The following is a 22,108-nucleotide window of genomic DNA, read 5'->3' as shown; positions in this document are numbered from 1 at the left end:
GCAGGAGGAAGAGAAAGTCGTGTGTCTCCCTCAAGATCTACAGCCTTGGGAACCCTACTCAAACATGCTGCTCTGTCCTACAAGGTCACTGGAGAAGCCCTGTGACCTAGTGGTTATGAGTTGGACTGCTAACTACAAAGGTGACAAGTTCAAAACCATCCAACACTCAGTGGGAGAAAACTGGGTCTTTCTATTCCCATAAAGAATTACAATCCCTTATGTGCCCATTTTGTCTCCAGTGATCGTGCCAGGAGGGTGAGAATCATGGAATACCAGGTTGTTAAAGGAAAGTGTTCTTGCTTCGAGGCAGGACTTGAGCAGTGGCCCAAAGTCCGTCCTCTTCCTCAGTGTATTGCCACATAACATATGTACATAGGTCAATAGATCTCTTTTTTGAGTTATTTTTTACATCGGTACACACCTATGTTTATACCTCTATCCACACCTTTGATTTATAGACCTTTCCTGTTTCCCTTTACCTTCCTCCTATCCCACCATCATGCTCGCCCTTCTTCTTGCTGCCTGTTAGTAATTCCTCTCAGCTAGATTGCTGTTGCCTCAACACTATCAGGATCTCTATGCCCTCCTCGTGGTTGATTTTAATTCTCTAGTTGTTCCCCTGGCTATGGTCTTGTTAGCTCAAGCTCCCTTCCCCTGTCTCCTCCTCCCCCACGTCCCTCCAGAACCATCAGTCCCATTGCTTTCTCCTCAAGCTTGCTTCCCATGCCTAACTTATATAGGTAGGCAAAACCAACAATAATGGGGACAAACCAAAAAGAAATCAAAAGATTGAATTAGAAGATGAAAAAAATCATAATAACTAGAAAAAAACAAACAAAAAAAGCATTCATAATGCCAGGTTTGACCTTTATGACTGGTCCTGGGAAATTCTGGGTACACAAGCAAATGTGCTGGAAAAACAGATAGTTGCCAGCTATCAAAAGGTATGTATCTGGCGTCTTAAAGACTTGAAGTTAAACAAGTAGCCATCTAGCAGAGAAGCAACAGGCCCACGTGAAGCAACACCGCCTGTGCAATCACGAGGTGTCCACGGGATCAGGTGCATTAGTCTGGGTGGACTAGAAAAACAAATTCATGGACACGCATATGTGTGTAAGAAAGAGCTTCATGGACAAGAGCAATTGAATACTGAGAAAACATCCCAGTCCAGTCCAGATCAAGTCCACAAGTCCAATATCTGCCCATATGTCTGATACTAATCTATAAAGTCCTTCAGATTCATGAAGCACATGCAATGATGCCAAATGCAGGAAGGTCACAGGCAATTGGGTGGGAAGTCTTGTGGATCCAGGGGCGGTGTAAGCATCTAGGCGCTGACAAGGGTCTCCATGTGGCTGCTCCAGCTCATGTCACTAGTGTAGCTCCATGTGTCTCGTCAGCTGCAATGTCTCCCTGGGAGTCAGCAGAGAGTGTCTCCTGCCTCCAAGGAGGAATATCAGAGTTCCCAGAATCCGCAGGGGAAGGCCATGCCCACGCAGAGGCCTCGTTGGCTATGAACTAATTAACAGATTAGACTCCATCCCTTCACTCTTAATCCTCTCAAATTGACAAATGATTGCGTAACTACCATATCGGGTAACAGGCGCCAGAAGACCCCAAACAAAACAAAACAAAACAAAATGGTTGAGAACAAGAGGGGTCAGAGCCAAGACCCCAAACCCACCTGTAGCCAATGGGACATCCTCTTAGAGAAGGATCACAAGGAAGGGATGGGTCAACCAGGGCACAACATAGCCCAGAGGGAACACACCATACTCCTCGGGTTCCTTGAGGTTTCCTCGTCCCCCACGGTCATGACCCCAGTGCTGCCTTTTACTGCAGGCTAGACCGGAGGATGTACTCTGGTACACGTAAGAGATAGGAGCTCATAACACACAGAATCCAGGAACAGGAAGGGGAATAGCAATACCAGAAGGGTAGGAGGAAGGTGGGGATAGGAGGGAAGGAAGGAGGACCTTGTCGCAATTATCTACACATTGCCACCACACCACCCCCTGCCAGCGGGACAAACGACAGAAACAGTCGGGGAAAGGAGACAGTGGTTGGTGTAAGATATGAAAGTAATAATCATTTATCATTTATCAAGGGGTCATGAGGGTGAGAGGGGAGAGAGGGAAAAAAGGGGAGCTGATACCCAGGGCTCAAATAGAAAGTAAATGTGTAGAAAATAATGACGACAACACATGTACAAATATGCTTGATAGATTTGATTTATGGACTGTTAGGAGTCCCCAATAAAATGATCTTTTAATGAAAAAGAATTACAGTCTCGGAAACTCACAGGGGCCATTCTACATTGTCCTAGGGTCACTGTGAGTCGGCATCCACTATAGGTTAGTGTATGCTTTGGGGTGATAAGATTACATTAGTTAGAATTAACTAGATGTCAAAGAGCTTTGGTATTTGTCTCTATCTCTCTATCTAAATGCCTGTCTATATAGAGAGACAGAAAGAGGGAATTTCGACATTGACATATGTGATGGCATGTCCTATCACATTTCAAATCTGTATTCTGGTGTCAAAATTCCCATAGGTCAGGTGGTGGGAAGAGTGACGGGGGAGGGAGTTCTGGAGAGATGTTGTTTATGGTCTGGAGGTGCAGCATACCCTGAGGACCCCCGTTTTCTCCTAGAGCCTCAGCCAATTGGATGAGGCCACCAAGCCATGAAGCGTGACTGCCTTTCCTAAGAAGAGCTGATCCCGTGCCAGGAGACGACTGTACAATAGCGTCCATATCAGTGTGTAAGCCAACACCTTGGAACCATGGCCCAGTCAACCTGACCTGCACAATTAACCATCTCAACTCTGCTCAGGGCCCATAGGACTGACCAGGTCAAAGCCAGGACCCAGGAGCCAAACACTCACAAAGGTGGATTCCAGGTGACCCTGGGGACCAGGACCTCTTAGCCTAGATCTGATCCCCGCTCTACCCCACAACAGTGATGCGATCAGGCAGGCATCATAAAATCCAGAGCCTTAATTTCCTCATCTGCTTGTGGGGGTTCGGCAACGATTACCTTACAATCCATGCAGAGCTGACACTTTAAGAGGCACTGCCTACTTTACATTCAGGTGGAGACTGCGGGGCACCTGTTGTGAAAGCTCGGTTGCCGATTCTTGTACATATTGAGTGGGAGGCCAGACAGGAAGGCCGTCCGGCCCTGGGTTTCTGAGTTTCCACGCAAAATGATGGCAGTACCTTCAGAAATATCCCCATAGACACTTTCCCCCCAAAAAATGTATAGCGGGTCCCTCCTCCGGGTGTTCTGGCGAAATCGACATTAGGCAATTCAATCTCACTTGGCGATAATGCATTGTAGATGCAATCCACCAGTGCTCGCTCAAGGGATGTGCAAAGAATAACAATGGGTTTTTCCATTCCGACTGCTCTTTACAATTGCCCTTGTGGGTTTATTCAATGCACCGCACTGAGTGTGCCCACCTAGGAGACGTGTGGGCTACCCCTGCGCCCCCCACCCCCCGCTCCAGCTTGCATTCACACCATGCCACCCACGTCCATGGATTGCCATTCTTCACCCGGCCAACCTCCCAGAGCTCCTCCTTGGGCCTCCATCACGTCTCTCCTCCCATGGCTGATAGAAAATGCTCTCCAAATCTCACTCTCATTAAATGCTTCTCCCAACGACAATGGCAAAATCAACAGAAGACCCCCGAGGAGATGGCTACCCCCTGCGGATGCAAACATGGGCTCAAACCTCACCATCATCATTTGGAGGATGCCCACCAGGCAGGCTTTCCTTCTACTGCACATCGGTCAACGAGGTACCGCCCCTTCAGCCTCAACAACCAAAGGCCCTTGGTGCCCCGGCCCACTCCAGTGAGTTCTTACTGTCTGAGCACAGCGGGAAATCTCTGTCCTCCTGGTGTCGGCTCTCAGCATCGCTCCTCTCTTCTCTTTCAGCCGGCTCAGTACCTGTCCATCTTCAAGACTCAGCATACACATCAGCTCCATCTTCAAAGGATCAAGACTCTCAGAATCTCCCTCCCTTAGCTGATGCCAGATGCTCATCGATCATGGTTTGTGTTTGTCAGCCTCAAAGCCTGTGCTTACCTCTGCCCGCCCGGCCGCAGCCTGTGTGTGGACCGCTTTCTCCACAAGACTCCTCCGTGTTCTCTGCCTCTCACTTCAACTTGAACTGCATCGCTCTCCCGCAGATGTTTGCTAGATCGGAGCTGCTCACTCCCTTCCCCTTGCCTCTGGAGGCCTGCTGACACGACAGTGAAGCACCTGATTACCCAGGACACCTCTGCAGCCAACACACCTGCGCTACCTCCGCGATTCTACTGCGGTGCATGAGGTCACCGAAGGCTGCAAGGACAACCCATCAGCTGAAAGGCACCTTGAGTTTAGGGACGGCGTCTGCTACTCCTTCTCAACATCCTGACCTGGGTCCTGGGCTTGAGAGAGGATGTGAATACAATGATTAATAAGGGACTGCTATTATCAAGCACCCAAAGGCTTTGCATGCATATGTGCCAGCCGGTCCACTAAGGGGGTCGGCCACCATGAGAGTTACACTTCACAGCTGGGGGCCGGGGCAGTGAGTTTCCACATGGTATAACTGCTGTGCTTTATTGTCCTGCAGTGCTGCCCAGTCGGGTCCGACGCATCACGAGGCCACCCCAACAGAACAAGACACCGCCTGGCCCTACACAGTCCTCGCCGTGGTTACATCTGAGCCCATTCCTGCCAACACTCTGCCAACCCATCTAGCCTAGGCTCCTCTTCTTTTCACTGCGCCTCCACTCTCCTGAGTGCACTATCCTTCTCCAGAGCCTGGGCCCTCCCTGATGACATGTCCAACACACCGGAGGTGACGTCTTGCCATCCTTGCCTCTGGAAAGTCCTTGGTACTTGCTAGATTTTTAGCCAGGATCATCGTTCCTGTTGCTACTACCCCCACGTTAAGGTGACCCAACAGTGGCTGCAGCAATACCTGGGCAGGGAGCTGCCAGAACTCTAGGCCAGAGCAGAAGAGGGTGTGGAACCAAGGATAGGATTGCCAATGTCAGGTGGACCATGGCTCAAAGCAGAGAGAGGTATTTATGTGTGCTCAATTGACTACGCAAAGGCCTTCAGCCGTGTGGGCCATCATAAGCTGTGGATAATCTTAAGAAGAATGGGCATTCAGTCGCTGGCAAACACCTTCATGGATACACATTTGGTGACAGCGCGTGCAAAAGCGCAGGTCCTTTGGTCTTCCCACGGTGGGTGCAGAACAAACAGCCCTGCTGCCTGTGTGCTCCTCAGTAAGGCTTTGCCCCTTGAGATAAGAAGCAGGCTCCACATTGGGTTTGCTAATGATCAAGTCCCAGAGGCCCAGCCCGGGCTCTGCACCATGTGGGCCCCTGATAAATATCTAAAACGAGTGACTGACTAGGCAGCCGGGATCCCAGGCAGGGACAACAGGAGCGGAGTGTTAGGCAGTGAGAGACAGGGCCAAGTCCCTGGAGTCTGAACTGCAGAGAGCTGTTAATACGCACAGCCCTAAATGGGAAGAACTGCGTCATCACACAGACACCGGAGAGGGGAGAGAAACAGATCCAGGCCACACCAAGGCAGGGGACTTGCTTAGCATGAAAGAGGAAGGGAGGCACAAGCAGGGGTGAGAGAGGAGTGGGCAGACATGAAGGGAAGGGGTCATTTATAGGAAACCCAAATTCATTCTCTGAAAGGGAGCCGGGAGCAAATTCCAAAAGAAGGGAGCCACTTACACTGGGGATATTTACGGAGGGTGCAAAGGCAGAGCACAAGGAAGGAGGCTGGAGTAGCCCCAGCGAGAGAGCAGCCATTGGATCACGCTTCTCCCTCCACAGCCTCAGCCTTTGCTAGGGTGCCCCGTGCAAACCAGGGCCAGAAGAGCAAACCCTTCGAGAGTGGAGGCTTCAGATAGCTTATTGCCCAAGGCTTCAGATAGCTTATTGCCCAAAGCATCCACTCCAGTAGATCCCGAAGCACTCTCTTGTCATTAAAAATAGCTTAGCTTTCAATCGCTCTGAAATGCACAAGGGCTGATTTGAGGGGAGCAATGGAAAGGCAGGATCTGCCTCTGTTTGCCAGCCGGGGACCGGTTTGACCTTTCATTCCCACAGGCTTGTTCCATCCCATTGCTTCTCAGCAATGTTGTGAGACCACACACCAACAACTAAGAGTTTGTCTCTTGATTCACCATGTTTTGCTTAAACTTGTTTTCTGCATTTGCTTCTATTTCATACTAGAGATGTGAGTGTGTATGTGTGAATGTGCACGTGTACGTGCAAGAGAAAAAGAGAGAGGACAATCAGATCAGGTACTCCCTACACGTCAGTTCCTGGGCCACTGTAATCTCCTGGGGAAATGATTAAATCATCCCCCGTGTGCACGGCATTTCACCCAGTCTATGGCCTCATGGTTAGTGCTATTGCTCTGCGCTCTGTATGAGAAACACCAGATGCCCGGGCATCCTCACATTCTTTAGCATCTAAGTAGGGAGGCTTCTTGGCACAAGACACGGACCCACATATTGGGAAAGGAGCCAGAATCCACGATGGGCCTATTTCTCTTCTTGCTAAGACGGAGCACGAGGTCTAACTATGATGTAATAAGAAGGATTGTTTAGGCCCTGAATGAGACCATCCAATTACCAGCCCAACCTGAATCAACGGTTCCTTCAAGTCCAATATTGCTTCTTAAAATAAATACAGAAATGACTTCATATCAAGGGAGAGGCAGGTCTTGGCCATTTAATTATTGCCTAGAGATTAATGAATGAATAAAATATGATCTGGTTAAATTGTAAAATTATTTTCAAATCTTGCCCTGAAAGGTAATCGCCCATTTCTCTAACCCAAAATTAGAATTCTTGTCATAAGAATGCGGAGGTGTTGTGACTACACAGAATGAATCCAGTGATGAGCTGTCTGTCATCCCAGCAGACCAGGGATGCCCAGGCAGGCAGGAGCAGGCACCCACCCTCACCGCTAGGTTGACATCCAGGAGGATGCTGAGCAGGATGTACTGATGTCAGACAACCGGCTCGTGGAAGAAGAAAGCAGCATTGAGAGCCTAAGGATGCTCAGCCTCTGATCACATACCTCCCACGCTCTAGCTCATCTATGTCTCACAAGGAATATTTGGGCTAGGTGCTAATATCCTGATTTTACAGCTTAAAGAAATTAAAGCCAAGTCGGGTGCACCCGAGCTCACACGGGTTGCACCAGAGCCAAGCCTTGAGCTCCAGCTATTGAAGTCCATGTCTGGACTTCTTCTCATAAGAATTGTGCTCTGCCTACCACAGCCTGGTCTTGGCTGGGAAAAATAAATAAATAAGAAGGTATCATGTCCTTAAATCATTCATTATTTGAGACTATTCATGGAGATTTACTCTGATTGAGGTTGGTGCTGGGGATTCACAACTGGACAAGTTGCAGCCCCTGGCTGTGGTGGTTACATTATCTTCCTGTCAACCTGAGAAGGGTGGAGTTTAGCCTGTCAATCAGGTGGCAGCTTGATGGCCTCATTTGGAGGTATGGAGGAGATAAATAGTGCACTGGAGGCCAGATACATACAGATTCCCTGTGAGATATTCTTATAGATGAGACACATGGAGCTATGCTGATGGCAGCCAAAGCCTTGGAGCTGGAGGAGCCACGTGGGGACCCATGCCAGTGCTAAGATGCTTCCACAGCCACTGGATCCATAAGACTTCCCACCCACTGGCTTGGGATCTTCCTGCATTTGGCATGGCTGCGTGAGTCTGAAGAAGAATTTGTAGACTGGTATCAGACATAGGGGTAATTTCAGACTTAGGGACTTGATCTGCACTGGGCTGGGATGTTTTCTGAATGTACAATAGCCTTGGATGTAAAGCCCTTTCATATACACATATGAGCCCGCCTCTATTTGTTTCTCTGGTCCACCCGGACCAACACACTGCCTTAGGGTAGCAAAGTCTCCTGGGAAAGCAAGGGGCGAGCACAGCCCAATGAGGAAGAGAGGGACATCCAATGTATCCCATTAAAGCATTTAAAAGGATCATAATCAGACCCCAACCCAACCCATCGCCAGCCAGTGGATTGTGACGCGAAAGGGCCACAGGGCAATGGCTTCCACGATGTGCCAGGAAGTGGCTACCACTTAGTGGGTGGACATTCATAGAGAAGAGGAGAGCCGTGTCGGGCGGAACTAGGAGGACAGACTGGAAATGGGCAGACTAAGTGTTAGGAGGGTTACCAAGAGGGCGAAAGAAGTAGACACCCCCGAGAGCATGGGGCAGGTCCCCGGCTGGTGCAAGCAGTTCACGCACTCGATCCCTCACCAGGAAGGGGGTGGGTGGCATCCACTCAGAGGTGCCTCAGAAGAGAGACCTGGTGATCTGCTTCTGAAAAGAAAGCATGATGGAGTCCAGATCTATTCGGACACACAGGGGGGTCAGCTGGCTTTGAAAAGAGTTTGCTCCTGACAGATTTGGGAGCCCCTCTCTCTCTCGTGTGTGTCAGACCTCAAGAGGGTCTGAATGGGGATATGGGGCATTGGGTCCAGGAGGATCATGCCTGGATCCAGAGAGCCACAACCAAGGTCACCATCCACTCAGCACGTTCGCCAGGTAAGTGCAATCATGCAGCACAGATCCTGGAAGGCGCACCAGATCCTGCTTCTGCAGAGCTCACCATCCAGTGAAGGAGACAAGCAGGAGCAGCTGGGGCAGCAGGAAGGCACTCAGGAGAGAAAGTGGGGGCCAAGCATCTGGGAAGGCATCCGCGTGTGGGCCCTGGTGGGGTAAATTAAAGATGGAAAAGAGAAATCATGTGTGCAACAGTACGGAGGCGGAAGAAAGAAAGGCCTCCCACCTGGAAATAATGAGTCACAGAATGATAGATGGCCACCATCTTCCAGATGGAACCATGGTGCAGTGTGGTGGCCGTGAGCAGACCCATGTCATTCCCTTAGAGCCGTGGTTCTCAACCTTCCTAATGCTGTGACCCTTCCATACAGTTCCTCATGTTGTGGAGATCCCACACCATAATATTGTTTGTTGCTACTTCATAACTAATTTTGCTACTGTTATGAATTGGGTGACCCCTGTAAAAGGGTCGTTTGACCCCCATCCCCCCAAAGGGGTCACGACCCACAGGTTGAGAACTGCTGACTTGGAGGGTGTTCCTGGTCCCAGGGGAACTGCACTAGGTGAGCTGCATGATGCGATGTTTGTTTGACCCATGAGAGGGTGGAAGACAGGGCCAGAGGTAGGGAACTCAGCCACTGAGATGCTGGGCTGGTCAAGCCCAGGTAGGAAGAGGCCAGAGCTGAGATGCGAGAGATATGCAGGGGAGGGGTGTTGTTAGGTGCTGTCACAGTGACCTGTGTGTAGTAGAATGAACCCCTGCCTGGTTGGGCACCATCTTCACACTCACTGTTATGTTTGAGCCCACTAAGTCAAACCACCCCATTGAGCCCCTTCCCCCTTGAGGGGGTCCAAATCAACGGGGTCTCCCGAGAGGATGGGTTAATACCCTGCCCTCCCACTCTGAGGATGGGACTGAGGGGAAGATCAGGATGGAGGTGGAAGGATGGTGACTTTGGTTTGGGCCTGTGGAGTTCAGATGTTGACGGTGGGCCAGTGACACGGTGATGCAGTTGTAGACACATAGGCTGAGATGTTTGGGAAGAATCTCAGGGCTCAGAGACAATTATTTTGGTGTCGTTACCACCTGGATGGGAATGCAAACTCATCCCCAAAATAGCACGTGAAGGTAGAGCCAAAGGAGGGTGGTAAAGGCCAGCAAGCAGTCTCCCCTGTGGAGTGGACAGAGCAGAACAAGGCCAGTCTACTGACAGTCTGCCCCCATCGTCATTCTCCCAACTGGAACCATGAAAAATACAGCTAACCCTGCTGCTGTGACAGGCTACAAGTCAAGGACAGCGACCCGGAACAGCAGAAGGAAACACGACTCAGTTCTGCCCAGTCCTCCTGATTGTAGGTCTATTGCTTGAGTCCATTCTAGTGGCTATTGTTTCAATGCACCCTTTGGAGAGTTGTCTTATTTTGGTTGGCCCTCTACTTTCCCCCACACTTTTGTCTTAGTTGATGATGCACCTACAGTAAGCAAATCTAAGTCCTCACTTCTCTGAAGCATTCTGGATGGACTTCTTATAAGATGAATCTGCTTGCTCTTTGGGTGAAGAAGGCAGATACAGTACATCAGGATATTATTAGATAGCCAACAAAGAAAAATCCCATGAGTAGGCAAATAATTTCTGGAAATAAAATAAAGCAGGTGGAAGCAGACTGTTGGAGAAACTCAATCAGAGAAACAAAACATGTAGAAGGGAAGACTGTTTTCCTCCCTTCAAATAAAGTCATCGAGACCATACACAGTGGAGAATAAATAAATAAAGTGCCTGAACAAAGAATTGAGAGTAGAGAAGACAAGAGGAAGGGTGGTAGGAGGTAGAAGGCGGAAACATCAAGAAGCTGAAGAGTTGCTCTTAGCTGGTAGATTGTGGCAGTTACATAATCCACTGTCAATTTGAGACTTGAGAGTGAAGGGGTAGAGTTTAGCCTGTCTCCTAGATCTCAGCTAGATGACCTCATTTGGACACACTAAGGAGATAAATAGCTTCTGGAGGTGGAAGAAGCTCACGCTCAGAGAGTCATTCTTGTTGACAAGTCACATGGAGACAGGTTGATGGCACTCAGAGCCTCAGAGCTGAAGGAGCCACGTGGAGACCACGGTCAGCCCTGAGATGTGTCTGCCACCACTGAATCCACAAGACTGTCCACCTACTGGCCTGTGATCTTCTTGCCTTCAGTGTCATTGCATGTGTTTTGTGAGTCTGAAGAGGACTTTATAGATTGGTATTGGACATATGGGCTAATAATGAACTTATAGACTTGATCTGGACTGGGCTGGGCTGTTTTCTCGATATTCAACTGCTCTTGTATATAAAGCTCTTTCTGATACACATATGAGTGCCTATGAATTTGTTTCTCTAGTCCACCCAGACTAGCACATAGATCGAACTATCCTTTCCCTTACTGATACTTTCTCATTGGCTCTTCAAAGTTGCTGAAAGAGTCCACCCAGGAGGAAAACAAGAAAGAAATGTGGACAACCATAGATCTGGACGGGAGACTCAGAGCAAGAAAAGTGTCTGGCTGGGGGAGAATCCAAGAAGAATTTCGTGGTAGTTCCTAATTTGCAACACTACAGCTTGGCAACAGAGCAAACTTCCAACAGAAGTTGATCTAGGACTTGTTGTTGATGTTAGGCATTGTTGAATGGGTTCCACGCCATCCAGACTCACCTGCAACAGAATGAAACACCACCCAGTCCTGCGCTGTCCTCAGAGTTATTAGGTTTCAACCCCTTGTTGAAGTCACGGTGTCAGTCCATCTTGTCACTGGTCTTCTTTTTGGCTTCCCTTCCATTGTTCCAAACACGATGTCCTTTATTAGGGACTGGTCTCTTCTAGAAACATATTCACAGTAGGTGAGACAAAGTCTCATTATCCTTGCCCCTAAGGAACATTCTGACTGTACTCCGTGCAAGACAGAACAGTCGGTTCTTTTGGCAGTCCATGGTGCTATCAGCCCCGTGAATCAAATGCATTGATTCTTACGTGGTTTTCTTTATTGGTTGTTCATTTTCCCCATGTATTTGAGGCAATTGAATACACCATGACTTGGGTCAAGTGCACCTTAGTCCTCAAAGTGACACTACTGCTCTAAAACACTCGATGTTGAAAAATAGAGATGTGCTTCAGCAGATTTACCAATGCAATGTGCCCTTCAATTTTTTTCTTTCTTTCTTTTTGTATTTGGTTTTCTAGTTTAGTTTTTGGATTTTAATCATTTTATTGGGACTTCTTGCAACTCTTATCACAATCCACACATAGATCAATTGTGTCAAGCACCCTGTACATATGTTGCCATCATTATTTTTTAAACATTTTCTTTCTAGTGGAGCCCTTGGTATCAGCTCATCCTGACCCCCTCCTCTCCCTCCTTCATGAACTCTTGATAACTTATAAATTATTATTTTGTCATATCTTGCACTGTCTAATGTCTCCCTTCACCCACTATTCTGTTGTCTGTCCCCCAGGGAGGAGCTTATGTAGATCCTTGTAATTGGTTCCCCCTTTCCAACCCACCCTCCTTTCACCCTCCAAGTATTGCCACTCTCACCACTGGTCCTGAAGGGATTATCCATCCTGGAATGCCTGTGTTTCCAGTTCCTATCTGTACCAGTGTACATCGTCTGGTCTAGCCAGATTTGTAAGGTAGAATTGGGATCATGATAGTTGGGGAGGGGTGGGGGAAGGAAGCATTTAGGAACCAGAGGAAAGTTGTATGTTTCATCGTTGCTACATTGCACCCTGACTGCCTTGTCTCCGCCCCAAGACCCTTCTGTAAGGGGATGTCCAGTGGCCCATAAATGGGCTTTGGGTCTCTACTCTGCATTCTCCCCTCCCATTCACAATGATATGATTTTTTGTTGTGATGATGCCTGATCCCTTTGACACTTCGTGATTGCACAGGCTGATGCACTTCTTCCATCTGGCCTTTGTTGCTTCTACACTAGATGGCCACTTGTTTACCTTCAAGCCTTTAAGACCCCAGATGCTATATCTTTTGATAGCCGGGCACCATCAGCTTTCTTCGCCACATTAGCTTATGGACCCATTTGTCTTCAGCAATCATATCAGGGAGGTGAGCACACAATGAGATGATTTTTTTCTTTGATGCTGATAACTGATCCCTTCGGCACCTCATGATCATGCAGGCTGGTGTGCTTCTTCCATGTGGGCTTTGTTGCTTGTGAGCTAGATGGCCACTTGTTTACCTTCAAGCTTTCAAGACCCTAGACGCTATATCTTTTGATAGCTGGGAACCATCAGCTTTCTTCCCACATTTGCTTATTCACCTGCTTTGTCTTCAGCAATTGTGTTGGGAAGGTGAGCATCATAGAATGCCAGTGTAATAGAACAAAGTAGTCTTGCATTGAGGGAATACTTGAGTGGAGGCTCAATGTTCATCTGCTACCTTAATATTAAATCTGTAAATATATGCACATAGATCTATTTCCCCATCCTCACATGTAAATATATATATTTACATATGTACATGCATTTATTTATACCTCTACAAATGCCCTTTGCTTCCTAGCTCTTTCCTCTTTTTCCTTTGACTTTCCTCTTGTCCCACTATCATGCTCAGCCTTCACTTGGGTTTCAGTAATTCTTCTCAGTTACGTTACCCTTGATCATGCACTACCAGGCCTCTCATACCCTCCTCACCACCAATTTGGATAACTTGTTGTTCCCTTTTCCCTGGGTTTGTTAACACCACTTCCTCCCCCCCACACCTCCCCCTCTGCCATGTCCCCCCAGAACTGTTGGTCCCATTGTTTGCTCCTCCAGATTGTTCATCAGCCTATCTTATTTAGACAGACCTGCGGAGATAATAACATGCACAAAAATAAGACAGAGAACAACTGAGCAACACTATAAAACAAAACAATAACCACAAACTAATGACAAAAAAACAAATCAAAACACAAAATAAAGAAAAGACTGTAGTTAATTCAAGGACTGTTTGTTGGCCTTTAGCAGTGTTTTCCAGTCTAGTCTGTTGGGGCGCCAAGCCCTGGACCCAAAGTCCACCTTCGGCATTCCCAGGGGCCTCACCACTCCATTCCCTTGCTGTTTTGTTGCATACTCGTAGTGTTTTGCCTCGGTGTGGTGAGATCAGATCGGGCACAGTACCCACACTGTGTCTCCAGTGTTGTCCCCTGCAGGGCTATGGGTCAGTGAGGGAACGTCGTGTCTCATAGTGGGGCAGCCATGTGGTCCTCTCTGTGGACTGGCTGCTCTGAGCGGGAAGATCGTCCTCAGGGCCTGGTGGGCCATGATGTGCTCCACTCTCTCCTCCTCCCACTTCATCTGCTCTCTGTGGAGCTGCTTGTTTTAACCAATGATCATTTGTTATGTGCTGAGCACTGTTACCTCTGTGGTGTCAGAAATAGAAGCCAGGGAGGACCTGGGCAGCCTGTTTGGATGGAAGCTTCCTGGGGTATCGAGACAGCCAATGAGGAGGATCCATGATCTCGAGAGCACACAGAAGCACCTGGCCAGCACCCCAGGAGGTCACACATATGTGTTCTGAATCCCCAAAGAGCAGGTAAAAGCATGGGAAGGACTGTGAGAGGGTGCAATTCACCCATGTTTCCCTCCACATTAAAAGCCCGGTGAGATAGGCGGTTCTGAGGGAAATATCGTGCTTGCTGTTATGCCAGCGAGTCAGGTGTGACACGGAGGGGCCCCATGTGGGACAGAACAAAACATTTCCCGCACCTGCACCCCCCTCACAGTGATCATGGACTGCCTTATGTCAATCTCTCTCACGGAAGGACTTCCTCCTTCTTGGGGGCCTTGTACCATGTCCTTCCCCAGGGACTGGCCCCTCCTGATCACATGTCCAAAGTACCCGGGATGGGGTCTCACTACCACGGCCTCACGCTGCAGACTAGACCTGTTCAGTGGGATTTTCTTAGACGTAATTTCTGCCAGGTGGAGCCTGGTGGTGTAGTGGCGATGGGTTGGAATGTTCAAATCCTCCAGCCCCTCTGAGGGCTGAAGTCCTCTAGAGTTACAGTCTTGGTAACTGCCCCATCAGGGTAGTTCTCCTGTCCTGTTGGGTCACTGTGGGTCAGCCTGGACTCCACGGCACGGGTTGGCTTGAGATGTTGAATATCCAAAAGATGAGGCCGTGTTGTATTCAATGTACTTTGCCCACCAGTAAGCTTTGGCATGCCCATAGGGCAACCGTGACTACCGTGGCGTGTGCCATGTGCATGTGAGTCCTCAAGGTCACCTCCTTGCTGTTCAACACTTGAGAGAGGTTTTGTGCAGCAGCGGCTACGCCCAGTGCTGATTTGTCCAAACTGAAGAATGGAGGCATTGATCAGCGGTGCTGAGGGAGAACCTTGAAAGCCCCTTGGGCCTCCACAAAAACACACAGACCTGTGTTGGAAGAAGGACGGCCAGAGTGCTCCTTAGAGGTGAGGATGGGGAGACTGTGTCTCGCGTACTTTGGACATGTGGTCAGGAGAGGCGGGTCCCTGCAGAAGGACATCCTGCTGGGTAGCAGGAAGGGGCATCAAAAACGCGGAAGGTTGTCGATGAGGTGAGCGGTCACAGTGGCCGCGACAGTGGGCTCAAACATGATGACCATGGGGAGGATGATGCAGGACCAAGGAAGCCAACAACTGCAGCAACTGGTGATTTGTTTCTATGGCGATTACAGCAACAAAACCTCAATGGAGCAATTCTACTCTGCCGCTTAGGCTCAGCACAAGCCCAGGACAGCCAGGCGGTGTTACTGGTTTCAGAGACCCCTTGTGTCTTTCTTTGGAGCCTGACTCCAGGAGGATCTTGCTTTGGGAAAATTGCACCCAGCAGCGTTTGGGCGGGAAGGTTTAAGAGACTCACCCCACATCCCTGTGCCCATGAAATCTTCTGCCCCCACTGAGCCTTCAGGATCCTGTCTGTCTGCACCTCCTCCAGGCTGACTGCAACCCCCACCCCACCCCAAACCACGTCTTTCTGTTCACTGAGAAGTAAAGCCCTCAGGGTCTGTGAGGCATGATTCACTGCTAAAGCCGCAAAACTCAGTTTGGACAGGAAGGCCCTGGAATCTCCCTACAAGCCCAGAGCTCATCTCTCCTCTGGCTTTCTTGTGGCCTTTAGGGAGGTCACCATCAGGAAAAGGCTTGATCTCCCCCTCTCTCTGCTCCTGCCTCTTAGACTGCAAATCACTAAGCAACCCTTCCCTGGGGCCTTCTACAAATGTCTCTAAAATCTCACTGTTCACTTTTTTATTTTAAAAAACTGGTAGACACCATAGCTCTTGACTTCTTTAGTGTTTCTGTGAACCTACTCAGCAAAATTTAATGTGTGGGGCCCTTTCACAGAAACCAAGATAAAGAAACCTGGTGCCACTGAATCTGTCCTGACCCGTAGTGACCCTTCAGGACAGAGTTGAAGCCCATGGGGCTTCTGAGGGGGGTGTAATTCTTACAGAAGCAGAGAGCCCCACCCCTCGCTTGTCGAACTGCTGCTGGGCTCAAAGAACCAAGTTTTCCAGGAGCACCAGCATTCCTGATGGGCGAGCTGCCAAGGCTCCTTTGGTGGTTCTACCTACATCTCAAAGCTAAAACTGTCCTGAGTTCATTAGTGCTGACTCAAGGGATGTCTGGGAAGCCCCTAAGAGGCACATGCTCCACCCTCAAGACTTGATCCTCCTTGCTAACTCTCCACCCTGCAGCCATCAGCCGATAACTCAGATTTGCTCTCTCCACATGTAGAATGGGCATGACTGTGGGGGTGAACTGGCAACAGCAGTCTGGCTGGAGATCTCCTTCCTGGACATTGGAATGAATGGCCACAGGATGGGGGTTCAGTACATATCACAACTCTTGCACCCCAACCTCCCTGTTCTCTCTCCAGAGCACCAGACTCACCATCCCATCTCCTTCCACTCAGATGCACCCATAGCCTTCCTTGAAGACTCACTTCGTGACTGGTTTCTTCCAGGAAATCTTGAATACCCCACTACTATGATCAGGACGACATCCACTGAGCCTGCATATCTCTTCTAATCTCAGAAGAGATGCAAGACCCTGTCTGAAGCCAGCGCAGAGGCCAGCCTTCACAGTGCATGAGAAACATTCATTGGTCCTCGGCCTGCCTCATCGCTTTCACCCAGATCGGCCTGCCCTGCCACTGTACAGGAATGTCAGCAGGACACGGTCACGTCCCTGCCTCATGATGACATATGGAGAATGCCACTGGCCCTTAGGCAGGACACCTTGTAGACAAGCTTGGCCTTGGCCAGAACCCCAACTGAATCGCTGCAAAAGCTGCCCAGGTGAAGAGGAGGTAACCCATCATCTCTTGCCTTCATTGATTGGAGAGTGGGATAAGACAGGACTCTGTGACGGATCTGCTGAGGTGCACCACACTCAGTACGTCTGCTGCACAAGGACTGTCTGAAGTGCTGAAAGCAAGGATGCTTCTTCGAGCACCAAGGAGCACCTGAGCCAAGCCGTGGTATCGCCAATTCCCTCCTGTGCATGTGAAAGTTGCCCATAGAATCAGGAAGATAGTAGAAGAGTCGATGCATCGGAATGGTGGTGCTGGAGAAGACTGTGGGAAGTACCATGGATGGCCAAAAGAACAGATAATCAGGCTTGGGAGGAGGCCAGCCAGAACGCACCTTAGAGGGAAGGAAGGTGAGACTTTGTTTCAGGTCCCTTGGGCATGTTGTCAGGAGAGACCAATCCCTGTCAAAGGATGCCATGCTTGCGAACCTGAAGGGGCAGCAGGAGGGAAGAAGGCCCTCCACCGACGGATTGGCACAGTGGCTGCAAGACTGGCCTGAGGCATCAGAGGAATTGTGAGGACGGTGGAGAAGAGGGAAGTGCTTCCTTCTGCTTGTAAGGCTGCTAGGAGCTGGAGCTGACCCGACAGCCTCTAACAGTGAACAACAGCAATGAGGTCATCCTACCAGCTAGCCTGTAATTGCGAAGAAACTCACCGCCACGGGGTTGACTCTGACCATGAGAGACTCTATGGCTAGAGTTGAATCAATGTTAGCAAGTGGGAACAGTTAGAGTCACACCCGTCTCGCATCCTCATCCCCCCGCATCTTCATCCCATAGTGGAAAACAAAAACACCCTGGCTCACCACAATGGATTGGGGACAACCTCTCCCCCAAATAACTCTCCTGCCAAATGCTATGCTGCAGCACATGGAACTCTGTTCGGTCCCCTCACTGGGCCCATGCTTTCCCTTCTTTGGCTGTATTCCTGAGCTGGTTGGTTTCTTGGAAGCAATGTCTAAGGTGTAACCAGAGGTCTAATCAATAGTTTTCACATGGGAGATGCTCAGTGAATACCACACTGGGCTAAATAAAGAGAAGACAAGGCAATCTCTTAGTTGGAAACAGTCTCTTCGTTTTCTGCATCCTTGATGGGAGAATGCTTCCTCCCTTATTCCATGTGCCCAGCATCTTACACACCCTCCTCCTGAAAACACGGATGTTCTTCCTTCTAGTTCTCCAAGACCAATGGGCCCACCAATGGGTGCTCGTCCCACATGAGGCCTGATGGGGTGCATAGAAAAACAACAAAATCAATGCAACCATGAGACCGGGTTCTAGGATCTCAGAAAGCCAGAGCTGGGAATGCCACCAATGACTATGGAGTCTGGAATCCTTAATGTGCTCTGGGGAGGTTATGAAATGAAGAGATATTAAGCTTAAGAGACTAAAATTATTAGCTGACACGAAAGGCTTGATCTCTTTGTTCTAGGTTAGACTACAGACGGGCAGGCCTGGACCCCAGAGAGTTTGGGGGAGTGTGTGGAGGAAAAGGGGAGGTTTGGGAAATTCTGTTCATTAACTGGCCTCCTCCTTCTGCTGGAGAGAAAATGGCACTCCTGGGTGGAGACGTTTGAAACCTCTGCCAGGGGAAGGAGCGGGAATGTTCCCCAGGATTAAACCTTTCCTGCAGGGTCCCAAAGGCCTCCTTCTGCAGATGAAGAGCCGGAGGCGGGCCCATCAGGAAAAACACTGGAGCGGGACAGTCTGAGGCTCTGATCTGGCTTGTCTGGAACTCACTCAGGGCGGGACGGAGAGAACACACATCAGACACACTCTGACATGGAGCAATGCCAGCTTCTTAGAAGCAAAGCAAGTAACGATGGAGGTGATGCGCTGTCTCCCCAAGAGAGACAGTCCTCATCCTTCCACATGAGGGAGATGAGACTGGGTCTCATATATTTGGGATACGCCACCAGGAGGGGCCCGTCCCTGGAGGAGGGCACCACCATTGGCAAAGCAGAGTCCATGAAAGAGGCGGAGACTCTTGACCGGGGGGTCTACACAGTAGCCGCAATGATGGGCTCACACATGTCAACTGCGAGGTTGGTGCTGCATGGTGATTATGTGTTGGGCTACTCACCGAAAGGCCAACGGTTCAAATCCATCAGCTGCACCTCAGCAGAAAGAGTTCTAGTCTCAGGAACCTACAGGGGCAGTTCCATCCTGTCCTGTCAGGTTGCTATGAGTCAGCACCAACCCAATGGCAGTGAGTTCTTTGAGAAGGTTTCTATGTGTCAGAGCCAACTCAATGGCACCAAACAACAACAACCAGTGTTTGAGAGGACACTTTCCCATAGGCTCCGCAGCAATGGCTATGTTGTTTGCTGATGCCAGGTGACATAGAGTCGGCTCTGACCCATAGCCACCTTGTGCACAACAGAACGGAATCCTGCCCAGCCTGGCACCGGCCTCATAATGGCCCTACGGCTGAGCCCATTGATGTAACACGGTATCCATCCACCTCCTTGAGAGTCTTCCCCTTTATTACCACCTCTCTGCTGTACCAAACATGGTGTCCATCTCCACAGACTGGTCTCTCCTGACATTATGTCCAAAGTGTGTAAGACAATGTCTTGCCATCCTTGTCTGCACTCTGGAGCAATGGACACCGTTTGCATGACTTGTTTGGATGGATGAAGCTGCATATCCCACTGTGCGAAGGGTGGGTTTCCAGGAAGGTGGGGTTAATGGCACAGACTCCCATGTACAGACCAAAGGTGCCTGGTTTTTACCTCTCCCTCCTCAGTGATGAGCTTAGATTGCAAGCACGCTGCCTCCCCAAGACTACTCTGGAAGGTTGCGCCACAGATCGGAGGAGAAATGACCAGCAGAGTGGACCACGCCACCAGGGCCTACAAGAGTCGGGGGTGACGCGATGTTCATGTCCCTCGCTGCGATGTGAGGGCTTTAGATCTGGCTGCCCCTGTGGGTCTGTGGCATAGACCCCTCCAAAATGCAAAATGAGGGAGTGCTGCCCACAGACATGGCAGGAGTGGAGGTGGGGCCAGCATAAGCTGGCGACCAAAGTTGGAAAAGGCCAGTGGAGTAGAGGTGAAGGGCCCTGGAGAGACCCACTGCCCAGCTTAAGCCCTAGATGTGGGAAAACCAGTGTCTGTGATCACACAGCTACCTGTGAGGCCAGCAGCCACCGTCAGTCATAAACGCCATGCCTGCATATCACAGGCTCATCACACACATGCAGTGCACAGACATCTATCAGGTGAGCAAGGTAGAAGGTTTGGGGAAGTCATACAAGGAGACTGCCACTAGGTAGGGATAGCCCACCTGGGATTAGCTGAGCCCAGCCCGCAACGGAACAGGCTCCCTGTTAGCGGGATCGCGGTATCAGGAGCAGGTTCACCGGGGCCAGAGCATTAAGACCTTGGCGGGTCAGGGGTAAAGTTCTCTCATTCCATGTGGGACACGCAGGTTGGACCCCAGCAAGTGCTCTTATGTGTTCACTTGCACTGCATGTGTGTGTGTGTGGGGGGGGGGGGGGGGCTGGGACACCAGGGAGGGTTCCGTGGATTGTCCAGACTAAGCTGCTGTGTGGGGGAAATGGCCTGGCGATTTACCTGTGAAAATCCAGCCAGTGGAAACTGAGTGGATTGCCACAACGTGCCCCACCCCCAGCTCCCCCACGGAGGGCAGGGGTGGCACAGGCCTGCGCAGCGTCTCATCCCATGATGCATGCTGTCTCCATGCCAGCAGCAGGTGCCAATAGCAGCAGTGATCCAGAACTCACTGCCATTGAGTCAATGCTGACTCACAGGGGTCTCCGGGGGTTCCTGAAACCATCTTTGTTGATGGGAGTAGAAAGTCCGTATTTCTCTTGAGGAGCGATGGTGGTCTCGAACTGCCGAGCATGGGGATCACAGCCCTATCTCGGGACCACTATACCACCTGGGCTCCAGCAGCCAACATTTGTTCTTAGCTGAACTTACATTGAAGTATTCAATCCCATGAGGGGGACCCTGGTCTAGTGCCCATTTTTCAGGTGAGAAAAGCGAGGCCTTCAGGGGGCTCACCACGTGACTTCTGTCTGAGGTCCCAGAGCCCAAAACCAACAGGCTTCAGAAAGTTCATGGGTGAAGGTCCATTCTACTCCAGGCTCCATGTGCCTGCCCGTGTGCTAGAGGACCAGTGGTCACATAACTGGCACTCACCAAGGCTGGTCACGTGGAAGGTGGGCATTAGGGATCATCCCTGGACATCGCTGTCCTTGAACTTTGAGATCCACCCACTGGAGACAGTAGCAGCAATGGACTGAAGGGCCACCTGGCAGACCCACCAGGATCAGGCGATGGACTTGCTGAGGCTGGGACTTGGCTGGCCTGGGCTGGGTGCAGGGCTGGGACCAGGCATCCCTGGGAGAGATTGGGGCATCCTGGTTGTTCACTAAGAGCCTTCTCTGAGCCCCAGCTGAACCGTCTCCGCCTCCCCACTCCCAGGGACTCTCCTTGACATTTGGGGATCTCCGGGCAGGTGACACCGTCTCTGCAGTTTCCCAGTGGCAGCGAGTGATTTAGAGAACCACAGGGTCACAGAGCCTCACCGGATTTCTGTGGAAAAAGAGGACATTTGCAAATGAGGGCCGTACCCCCATCTCAGAGTGAAGAGCGCAGAACAAAGAGGTTAATTAATTTCTTCCGAGGTCTCGCCGAGAAGCAGCCGCATAGCTGGATAAGAGAATGTCCCCTCTAAGGAGTCTCAGAAGGACACTCGCCACGTCCACTCTGCCCCATGCTGCTGCTTCCGCTCATGAGCGCTCAGAGCTGCAGACTGACGTGGAGAAGAAGCCCTCACAAGTGCAGCCCTTGTGACCCTCAGACACCCCCCACGAGGCAGGCAAGACAGCCCTCCCTTTTACAAATGGCTGTCATGCCCCGGCTGACCTGTGTGGAGTGCTTTCCTTGCCCAGACGTGAAGCCCCGCCCTGGGCCCCACCTTGCCACTAGATCCCCAAGGTGGCCCCACAGCCTGCTGGGGTTATGAAGAAGGGGCATCAGAAAGTCCACTGGGGAAATCCCAATATTTTGCATTCCTTTGTTCCTCAAATGTCCTGACACCTCCTTGGACACCCACAGGGCCTCTGGTGGGAGGAGTTCAAATCCAAGGTCACTATGTCAGTGAGGTATCA

The sequence above is a fragment of the Tenrec ecaudatus genome, chromosome 6 (genome assembly GCF_050624435.1).
Source record: "Tenrec ecaudatus isolate mTenEca1 chromosome 6, mTenEca1.hap1, whole genome shotgun sequence".
Lineage (NCBI taxonomy): Eukaryota > Metazoa > Chordata > Mammalia > Afrosoricida > Tenrecidae > Tenrec > Tenrec ecaudatus.
Note: the sequence above shows the minus strand (reverse complement) of the source record.